The following is an 11,109-nucleotide window of genomic DNA, read 5'->3' as shown; positions in this document are numbered from 1 at the left end:
GGTCGAAGGCGCCCGGCAGAGGATGGCGCTCGGGAGGCTGTATCAGAGATGCTGGTTGGAAGTTCGAAGTTTTCGGACGGATGGACTCAGTGTCAGCTGTGGTCAGCTGCTTCCAAGGTATCGGCAAGTTGACAGTGCCTGGAGGTTTATGGCAGGGAGATTCTCCCTTTTGCCACCTGCTATCAGGGACTCAGAAGTCAATCGACTCGGGACTTTGAGACTTTTTGTTTTACTGTGCCCATGGTCTGTTCTTCATCAAATTATGGTATTGCTTTGCACTGCTGTAACTATATGTTATAATTATGTGGTTCTGTCAGTGTTGGTCTTTAGTTTGTCTTGTTTTCTGTGATATCACTCCGGAGAAACATTGTATCATTTCTTAATGCATGTATGCATTTCTAAAAGACAATAAAAGAGGACTGAGTGTTCTCATAATCTAAATAGGTACAGAGGAGATGTCAGGGGTAAGTTTTTTTACGCGGAGAATGGTGAGTACATGGAATGAGTTGCTGGCGATGGAGGTGGAGCCGGATACGATAGGGTCTTTTAACAGACTCCTGGATTGGTACATGGAACTTAGAAAACTAGAGGGCTATGGGTAACCCTAGGTAATTTCTAAAGTAAGTACATATTTGGTACAGCATTGTGGGCTGAATGGCCTATATTGTTCTGTACTTTTTTTAGGTTTCTATGTTTCTATCTAATTACCTGAATGCAGAATTTAGGAAAAGGTACATTCACGGTCAAAAATAAATCTAAGTTACAAATGATCAATGAAATCTTTATTCAAGGTCTCCTTAGATTTCAATATCACACTTTGAAAAAAAAACAACCAATATAAAAGTTGTCATATATTATTTTAGTAATTCCCTCCTGATAACCTCAGTGGAACTACATTATTCAAGACCTTCTATCTAGTAGATACTTGTGGCCCATTGGGAAATTAACTTTTGCACAGTCAGTAATCAAAGGGTTAATACAAACTGAAGTACTAAGCCCCCAGTACATGTTCTGTTCAGTAAAGCATAAAATCTGTAAGCTCAGGAGAGTAACGCAGCTGCACTGCAAAGACTCTGCTTTATAGCTATACATTAAAAATTCATATTCTCGGCATTCCATGGTACTCTGCCCCGCCTGACTGGGAAAATATTAGACATCCCACAGTCTTTTCTGGTAATCAATGGCATTCCAAATTAATACAGCCTCAGAGAATGAAAGGACAAAAAAACCTATGAAAAATTTATTTGAAGAAAGTTAATTTAAATCAACATTACTGCCCACCACTTCCTTCCATAGTGACATTTAGACCCTTACGGTTCTGTTTATTTAATTTTTGCTCCACTTATTTAATTTATATGTTTCTTAATTTATAATTTCTCATGTATTGCAATGTGCTGCAGCCTCAAGACAACAAATTTCATGACACATGTCAGTGATATTAAACCTGATTCTGATCTGATTCATGCCACATTTTGTAGTGAACCCAGAATTCAATTTCACTGTCTGCAGCCTGTCTGATTCAGCCGATGCAACAGGCTATAATAGTCAGTCTGAAATACGCATGATAGATATAACTGAGATTCAGAAGACTCTCAAGGTTGCAGTAGTTCCATTTGAGACCCAACATTTGCCTGAAGTAAAGAAACAGAAGAATTCATCTCTAAAAGATATTCAAAACTTCTTTTTCAATCTTACTAAGGATCTGTAAAGATTTTAATCAATTGCCGATTGACCCCAGTGAACCTTGCAAATGAAGAAAGATGAAATTGAAACATTGATTCTTCCTCTATAGATGATGCCTGACTTGCTGAGTGAGATGCAGCACACTCAGACACAGCAACCATGATCACAAGACACTGCAGGGTACCAAGAATTTCAAGTACTGCAGGTCTACCCCACTAGCCAGTTGCTCAATAGCGATGGACCTGGACCTGCTGCACACCGTGTTGCAGTCGACTTCAGCCATCCAGGGAAGATGCGTCAGAGGGGATGCACGAGGCAATGGGCAATCTAATAAATGGTGGAAATGACTGGCTTGGATGTTCTTATTGTGATCGCAAGTCCCTAGTAGACATTGGTAATGCAGAATTCTGCAAATCCAATTCACTGGATTCACTGGCGAGACCAAAGGCCCTTGGTTGTGGCGCAGACCAGGCCTTCATGCCTTGGGGTCGCCTTTTGCGACCAATAGAGTAGGAGATGCTGGAGCTGGCTGCGTGCCCCTGGATTCCATACCGGGTTTGGGGGCTGGACACTCTCGTCAATGCTGCCCTCCAGTGTTTGCTCAATGGAAGACAAGCTGGATTGTATTTGTTTGCAGCTGCACTTGCATGAGATGATGAACTGTTGAGGACTTGATGTTGCAGAAACGTGGATCCAGGACAACATCCGTGCACCATCAATCTTCAGGCCATGACACTCAGGGACCTGTGCTATTTTTTAAAAATATTATTTTGTAACTGTATAATACTCTGCTATCATAATTAAACATGCTGTATGTGCTGCGTGTGACTGTTAGTACTGTGTTTACCACCTCAGCACCAAATGGAGACATCTCATTCTCTACTAAGACTTATTGCAGAACTGTGCAGAACAACTTAAGCCACGATTAACCATAATTAGAGCCAAATACTTACTTAAAAATACTAAATGCTAAATCAGTGCTACATCTCTATATGACTCTGAGCTAAACTAACATTCAAATGTATTTACAATCAGGATTTATAGAAGCAAAATTGACAGAGCAACATTAATAAGTAAGAAATTAAAAAGACCAATATGCCGATATTTTGTTCGTGTTACAATCCTTCTTCAAAAACAAAGCCAGTCAAGTGCTCTGGAGACTGAAATACAGATAGTCAAAGAGAATTACAACACAGAAACAGGCCTTTCAGTTCACCTAGTCTGTTTTCACTGTGTGACTCTCCTAATGCTAAGCATTCAAGCTGGATAAGGCGTACAATGCAGAACTGTTAAGATATTTGACTATTGGGGAAAGAATGTCTGGAATGATAGTACGTTTATTTAACATAACCAGCTTCTGAAGAAGTTTTTGCCAACTGGATGGGATGTATGATATTGGCAATCTTATTGGGTGAGAAAAATAAATAGTATTCATCCTAAGGTGTTACTTATCCAGAAGTGCAGTATCAGATTACCAATTTAGTACCTCATTTACTTCAATTCATTATCACAATTATATTAAGACCAGAAGATATAGGAACAGAATTCGGCCATTCGGCCCATCCAGTCTGCTCCACCATTTCATTGTGGCTGATCCACTTCCCTCTCAGCTCCATCCTCCTGCCTTCTCCCCATAACCTTTCATACTCTAACTAAACAAGAATCTATCAACCTCTGCCTTAAATATACGTAAAGATGGCCTTCACAGCCACCTATGGTAACGAATTCCACAGATTCACTTCTCTCTGGCAAAAGACATTCCTCATCTCCATTCTAAATGGACAACCCTCTATTATGAGACTCCTCTGGTCTTAGACTTCCCCCATCACAGAAAACATCCTCTCTACATCCTACATGTAAGCCTGAGAAACCCAAATTGTTCATTATTGTTGAGACATGAATACTTACATATGGATTGTATAAGGAGTTTTAGGATGTTTAAGATTTTTGACTTGATCCTTGAAACAGTGTATTTTTACTGCAATGAAATTTAAAAAAAACAGACTGAGAACTTAGCAGTTAAGGGGAATATAATTCCTCTGTCAATACTCAGCATTACTTACCTACTAAACGTTCAAAGTAGCTCAACCTTCTCAGAATGGTGTTCATTAATATAATAAGTCTGAAAGGAAATCACAAGTTACATCAAGAATTAATAGTTCACATTAAAATATTAATTTCTTGTCTCGGTTTGATTTCAGGGTTATAAAAAGCCCATCTCATATCCTGTACTGAAAAAGCAACTTTAAAGTCATAAAGTTAAAACAAGATTTAAACAAGTTACATGCACAGCACACACAAAATGCTGGAGGAACTCAGCAAGCCAGGCAGCATCTATGGAAAAGCGTACAGCTGACATTTCTGGCCGAGACCCTTCAGCAGTCCTAATGAAGGGTGTCTGCCCAAAATGCCGACTGTTTACTCTTTTCCATAGATGCTGCCTGGCCTGCTGAGTTCCTCCAGCATTTTGTGTGTGTTGCTTGGATTTCCAGCATCTGCAGATTTTCTCCTGTTTGTGATTGTATTTAAACAAGTTCATGATTTTCATTGCCAAGACAGTACCTTGCGAACTAATACAAATGCCAAAACATGAATAAGTAATTAATGTATAATAACTTGCTTTCACTGGTTCAGACTCTACCCACTCTACATCTACGACTGCATTTGACATTTTCTTTTTGCTTGTTATAAAGTTATTAATCAGGATACAAGATGCAACTTGAATTGTTAATATGACTAAACTGCTCCAACTGAAATTGCTAACATACAGTACTAATTACCTAATTACTATCAGCATTGCTAGATAACTATAGAGCATAGAATTATGACTGGCAACAGCAGTTGAATAATTTGCAAGGTAAATGCTGGAGGAACTGAATAGAACCTGACCCACAATTGGCGGGTCTGTAGACACGTTGGTTTGAATTCAGTGCTCTTATTCTAACAGTACATATCATTACGAACACGACACTTCAGAAACTGAGTTACTTAGTGCCGTATGGGGGAAACAGCTTTGTCTTTAATTAGTGTCATTTGTAATAGAAGCCTCGTGAAGTGCTAATCCAATTACACACTCAAAACAAAACACAAATGTTCTCCATGCAGTGGGATCCAAATGGTTTTAGCATTTTCACTACATGGTATTTCTGAGCACTGCTACTGAGCAGACTACTACACTCCCACTGGAAGCAATAAAGCAGAAGCAATGTTTATACACGTATAAAAAACAGATGCTGCAGCATCTGTAAGAAAGCAAAAAGCGTAATATAAAAAAAATTTCAGCTGTTTGTAGCCTGGGGAAAAGTACACATTCAGGACAACAAAGACTTTGTCGGGTTTTAATTCCTTTATCTGTTTTCGATGTTTAAGTGCCAGTAGAGGGTCGCGAAACAAAATGAACGAATTTTCAACCAGATCTTGCTGTTACAATCTCAGTTTAATTTCTGATTCACATCCTTGTGTATGGACAGAAATGTGTATGCAGGATAAAAATACACCAGAACTAATACGGTACAAATACAGTACAAATATGGTAGTGGCAATCCTGAAGGAACACAATACAAACAACATTAGAATCCCACCCTCCCTGCATCTTATACATAACAGCGAAAAATGTAAGCGAATACATCTCATGTAAGATGTACACACGTGCTGAACTTCCGAACAGAGACTAAACATTCACATTACGCGGTTACATGCACAATCAGTCCCGATACAATAAAGTTAGACAAAAGGTACACTTTGGCACAACTTTTACAAGGTATTGCCTGGTAGTTAAATTACAGGAAGACTGACCTACTTGGATGGTGAGGAACTTGGTATAAGCCATGCTACCCAGCATTGATTCCTTCACTCGTGGAAATCTAAAGCATCCAAATGTAAAACATGTCAAATTACCGATATTCTCGATCCGCCAACAAGCATAAACGAATTCACATGGATATTGTCAATTAATGCTCACCTTTCCTCACCATGCCCAGCACACTCTGGGAAGAACCCAATTCTAACACCTTACCGCATCTTCAGCAGAAAGCAAAATGGTCTCCCCACTACCCCGCGCATGCGTAATGACATCACCGTCTCCCTTAAAGGCACAGGCAACTATTCTAGCATTACCCGGACGGATGCCTAAGTACACTTTTAACGATACTGAGTAAGATCCGACGGTCACCCAGTTACATATACATTTCCCAACACTGTTCTCCATCTACCACTTTTTTGCCCATTCTTCCAATTTGTCTAAGTCCTGCTGCAAAGCTCTTTCAATATCTCTTGACGTTAAACTCCTAAATATGACTTCCTTTCAGCCACGACTCAGTGATGCCCACAACACCATACCAACCAATCTCTAATTGCTCCACGAGTTTGTCTGAATGTCATGTACATTTAAGTACAGAACCTTCAGTCCTGCATTATTCGCCATTTTGAACATTGCCTCTTTGGTACAACTTAAATCTTTGCTCTGTCTGCAGTTGTACCCAATCATTGGCTTGTCCTTCTTTACATTCATATTACATGTTGTATCATCTTCTTGCAAACCTGCTGGCTCATCCTCAGCTCTATCATACTGGTTCCCATCTCCCTGCCATATTGGTTCAAATCACTCCCGACAGCTCTAGCAAACCTGCCCACGGGGATATTGGTCCCCCTCAGATTCAAGTGCAACCCGTCCCTTATGTACAGGTTATCCTGTACTAGATGAGGTCCCAATGATCCAGAAATATGAATCAGAATCAGGATTATTATCACCAGCATGTATCGTGAAATTTGTTAACTTAGCAGCAGCAGTTCAATGCAAAATATAATACACAAACCAATCTTCCGTCCGTGGACTCACTTTACACCGCACGCTGTCGGAGCAGTGCTGCCAGGATAATCAAGGACTCGACCCACCCAGCCAACAGACTTTTCGTCCGTCTTCCCTCCGGGGGAAGGCTCAGGAGCTTGAAGGCTCGTACAGCCAGATTTGGGAACAGCTTCTTTCCAACTGTGATAAGACTGCTGAATGGATCCTGACCCGGATCTGGGCCGTACCCTCCAAATATCCGGACCTGCCTCTCAGTTTTTTTGCACTACCTTACTTCTCATTTTTCTATTTTCTATTTATGATTTATAATTTAAAATTTTAATATTTACTAATTTTAACTATTTTTAATATTTTTAATATTTAATATTTGTAATCCAGGGAGTGTGAAGCGCAGAATCAAATATCGCTGTGATGATTGTACATTCCAGTACCAATTGATTGGTGACAATAAAGTATAAAGTAATATAGAAGTGTAAGATTCTCAGTAATATTAACTGTAATGTTAACTGTTAAGGCTAACAAAATGGCTTCTCTGTAGTGTTATATGAAATGGTTTCTCTGTAATGTCAAATGATGAGGTCATGTTTCTCTGTAGCTGTGATGTTTGGGTTAAAGTTACAGATAACAGGGAACTAAACAATGATGACTTGTTGTGCCATCTCGTATGGTGGGACCGAGAGAGAGTTCGCGGTCTTTTCAAGCAGGCAAGTGAAGAGAATGGGCGAGTGCGGGAGCGGCTGGCGGTTCCCGGATGGTGGATACTGGAATTCGACGGTTTGGATGCTGTCAGAGATTTGGAGGTCAATTGTGGATTGATCGGGAAGGCATGAGCTCCAACGAATTATATTTTGTGCACGAGACTGATAAACTTACTGAGTAGTGCCTTTGTGTTATTTGTTTCTACTAAACACCACCTAAAAGAGTTATAAAGTGTAATCATTTAATCGTACATTGTGTTTTGTCTGATATTTTATGTTGTGGGTTTGTACCGGGGTTCATTATACAGCATCTACGCGAACGTAGACACAGTTCGGCAGGCAGACGGCAGATTCCCCTAGACGAACGTGAGTTGATAGAGCTGAATCTTACAGAAGAAAAAAGTAAAAATAAATAAATAAATATATTACAGTATATGTATATTGAACAGATTAAAAATTGTACAAAAACAGAAATAATATATATTTAAAAAGTGAGGTAATGTTCACAGGTTCAATAATCAATTTCAATATTTAAAAGAAGTTTGGATAAGTACATGGATAGGAGGGGTAAGGAGAGCTTTGTTCAGGTGCAGGACAATGGAGGAATTAGGCAGAATAAGAACATAGGAAATAGGAGCAGGAGTTGGCCGTCTGGCCCAACGAGCCTGCTCCACCATTCAATAAGATCATGGCTGATCTGGCCACGGGCTCATCTCCACCTACCTGCATTTTCCCCATAACCTTTAATTACCCTACTATGCAAAAATCTATCCAACCTTGTCTTAAGTATATTTACTGAGGTAGTTTCCACTGCTTCATTGGGCAGAGAATTCCACAGATTCACCACCCTCTGGGAAAAGCAGTTCTTCTTCATCTCCGTCCTAAATCTACTCTCCCGAATCATGAGGCAATCTCCCCTAGTTCTAGTCTCATATATCTCAATAGTAGTTCAGCATAGACTGTTTCTGTGCTGTAGTACTCTATGACTTTAAGAAGGCATGTGCCAGATTGAAGACACTTAATGCTAGATGCCACCTTCTTGAGGTACTGCTTCCTGACAATCTCCTCGATGCTGGGTAACCATGGTCCGAATCTGAGTTTACAACCTACTGGCAGCCACTTATGATCCTGTGGATTGAATCCTTCATACCTGGCAGGGATATTTTATACTTTATTGCCGCCAAACAATTGATACTAGAACGTACAATCATCACAGCGATATTTGATTCTGCGCTTCCCGCTCCCTGGATTACAAATCGATAGTAAATATTAAAAATTTAAATTATAAATCATAAATAGAAAATAGAGAAATGGAAAGTAAGGTAGTACAAAAAAACCGAGAGGCAGGTCCGGATATTTGGAGGGTACGGCCCAGATCCAGATGCCCCAGCCAGAATGTTCTCGACAATATATCTGTGGAAATTTACTGAAGTCTTTGGTAAAATACAAAATCTCCTCAAACGCCTAATGAAGTGCCACTTTATTAGGTACTGTTTGTTATTGCAGGTATCTAATCAGCCAATAATGTAGCAGCAACTCAATGCATAAAAGCATGCAGACCTGGTCAAGAGGTTCAGTTGTTGTTCAAACCAAACATCAGAATGGGGAAGAAATGTGATCTAAGTGACTTTGACAGAGAATAATTGTTGGTGCCAGATGGGATGGTTTAAGTACCTCAAAAATTGTTGATCTCCTGGGATTTTCATGCACTATAGTCTTTAGAGTTTACAGAGAATAGTGCGAAAAATAAAAAAAATCCAGCGAGTGGCAATTCTGTGGGTGAAAATACCTTGTTAATGAGAAAGATCAGAGGAGAATGGCCAATCTGGTTTAAGCTGATAGGAAGGCAACAGTAATTCAAATGATCTCATGTTACAACAGTGGTGTGCAGAAGAGCAAGGCTGAACACACACTTCATACCTTGAAGTGGATCAGCTGCAGACTAGAAGTCCAGGGTCACACACTCAGTTGCCAATATATTAGGTACCGCCTGTATCTAAAAAATAGACAATAGACAATAGGTGCAGGAGTAGGTCATTCGGCCCTTCGAGCCAGCACTGCTATTCACTGTGATCATGGCTGATGGTGCACAATCAGTATCCAGTTCCTGCCTTCTCCTCATATCCCTTGACTCCGCTATCTTTAAGGGCTCTATCTAACTCTCTCTTGAAAGCATCCAGAGACTTGGCCTCCACAGCCTTCTGGGGCAGAGCATTCCATATATCCACCACTCTCTGGGTGAAAAAGTTTTTCCTCAACTTCGTTCTAAATGGCCTACCCCTTATTCTTAATCTGTGGCTTTTGGTTCTGGACTCACCCATCAGCAGGAACATGCTTCCTACCTCCAGCGTGTCCAATCCCTTAATAATCTTATATGTTTCAATAAGATCCCCTCTCAGCCTTCTAAACTCCAGAGTATACAAGCCAGTTGCTCCAATCTTTTGACATATGACAGTCCCGCCATCCTGGGAATTAACCTTGTGAACCTATGCTGCACTCCCTCAATAGCAAGAATGTCCTTCCTCAAATTTGGAGACCAAAACTGCACACAGTACTCCAGGTGTGGTCTCACCAGCTGCAGAAGGACCTCTTTGCTCTTATACTCAATTCCCCTTGTTATGTTATGAAGGCCAGCATGCCATTAGCTTTCTTCACTGCCTGCTGAGTGTATCATTGCACTCAGCGATTGAAATTTTCCTTCAAGATTGCACCTGCAAGTTGGGCCCAGGATATATCTTCTAAGGTTCTAATGCCCATGAACTCAAAGCTGCTCCCACCTTTCACCGCTGACTTTTCAATGAGGACTGGTGTATATTCTTCCGACTTCCCCTTCCTGAAGTCCACAATCAATTAATTGATCTTACTGATATTGATTGCAAAGTTGTTGCTCCGACATCAATCAATCTATCTCACTTCTGTACACTTCCTCATAGCCATCTGATATTCTGCAACAACAATGGTGTCATTGATGAGTTTATAGATCCCTTTGGAGCTATGCCTAGCCACAGTCATGATTGTAGACAAAGTACAGCGGTGGGCTAAGCACAGATCCTTGTGATGCGCCAATGTTGGTTGTCAGCAAGGATGGGATATTATTAATGGTCTATACTGACTGTGGTCTCCTAATGAAAAAATGGATCTATCTGCAGAGGGAGGTACAGAGGCCCAGGTTTTGTAGTTTATTTATAGGGTCTTTTAAGGGGTTGGTGGTATTGACCATGTTCAAGTTAAGCTTGAATATTTCATAAGTGGAAGACATTCCTTGTGCTGCCAATCAATTCAAGTGGATCTACTAAGGTAACTTTGTCCTGTATATGGAATTAGCCTGAACAAAGAATGGCAAAGACGGCTAAACTGAAGCTGGTTTACAAAGTTACACAGAAGAGCAAGGCTGGCAGGAGTAGGAAATCCCGAATGATGAAGGATATTTATGCTTTGGTCAGGAAAAATGAGGCAACCTGTCAGGTACAGGCAGCTGGGTTCAAGTAAATCATTTGGGAATAAGACTTGCAGGAGTGTACTTAAGGGAATCAGAAGGGCAGAAGAGGAGCCACAAGAGAGCAAGGCGGGGGCATGAGGGGAAAAAAGGGTGGATGAGAGAGCAGAGAAGATTAGGGAGAATACAAAGAGATTTTAAGTATACTAAGGGAAAAAAGAGTAATCAGACAGAGAACGGGGCTCCATAAAGACCAAACCTTTCGTGTGGAACTCAGGAGATCGGCGAGATCCTCACTGAATATTTCTCTTTATATTGCAGAAGAAATTGAAGACTTTAAATCTCTAGATAGTTAACGGGCATGTCTTGGAGACAGTCTGCATTACAGCAGAGGTGGTGCTGGATGTCTTAAAATACAGTACAAAAGGTAAATCTCCAAGACCTGATCAGGTATATCGAAGAACTCTTTGGCAAGCTACAGAAGA

The 11,109-nt window shown here is 40.4% G+C and overlaps 1 long non-coding RNA gene across 1 annotated transcript in view; it reads right to left on the bottom strand.

Moving 5' to 3' along the window:
- Positions 1-2,336: 2,336 nt before the first annotated feature.
- The window catches only part of LOC134336655 (uncharacterized), a 113,166-nt gene continuing 104,393 nt past the window's right edge, over positions 2,337-11,109 (bottom strand). Inside the window, exons 2-4 of the long non-coding RNA XR_010015841.1 lie at positions 3,747-3,805; positions 3,592-3,661; positions 2,337-2,432 (exon numbers count right to left, since the gene is read on the bottom strand). This is a non-coding gene — a long non-coding RNA (uncharacterized LOC134336655). The remainder of the gene's footprint in view (positions 2,433-3,591; positions 3,662-3,746; positions 3,806-11,109) is intronic.

Source organism: Mobula hypostoma, chromosome 23, assembly GCF_963921235.1.
Source record: "Mobula hypostoma chromosome 23, sMobHyp1.1, whole genome shotgun sequence".
Lineage (NCBI taxonomy): Eukaryota > Metazoa > Chordata > Chondrichthyes > Myliobatiformes > Myliobatidae > Mobula > Mobula hypostoma.
The sequence above is the reverse complement of the archived record's forward strand: the minus strand, read 5'-3'. Positions and strand labels throughout refer to the sequence as shown.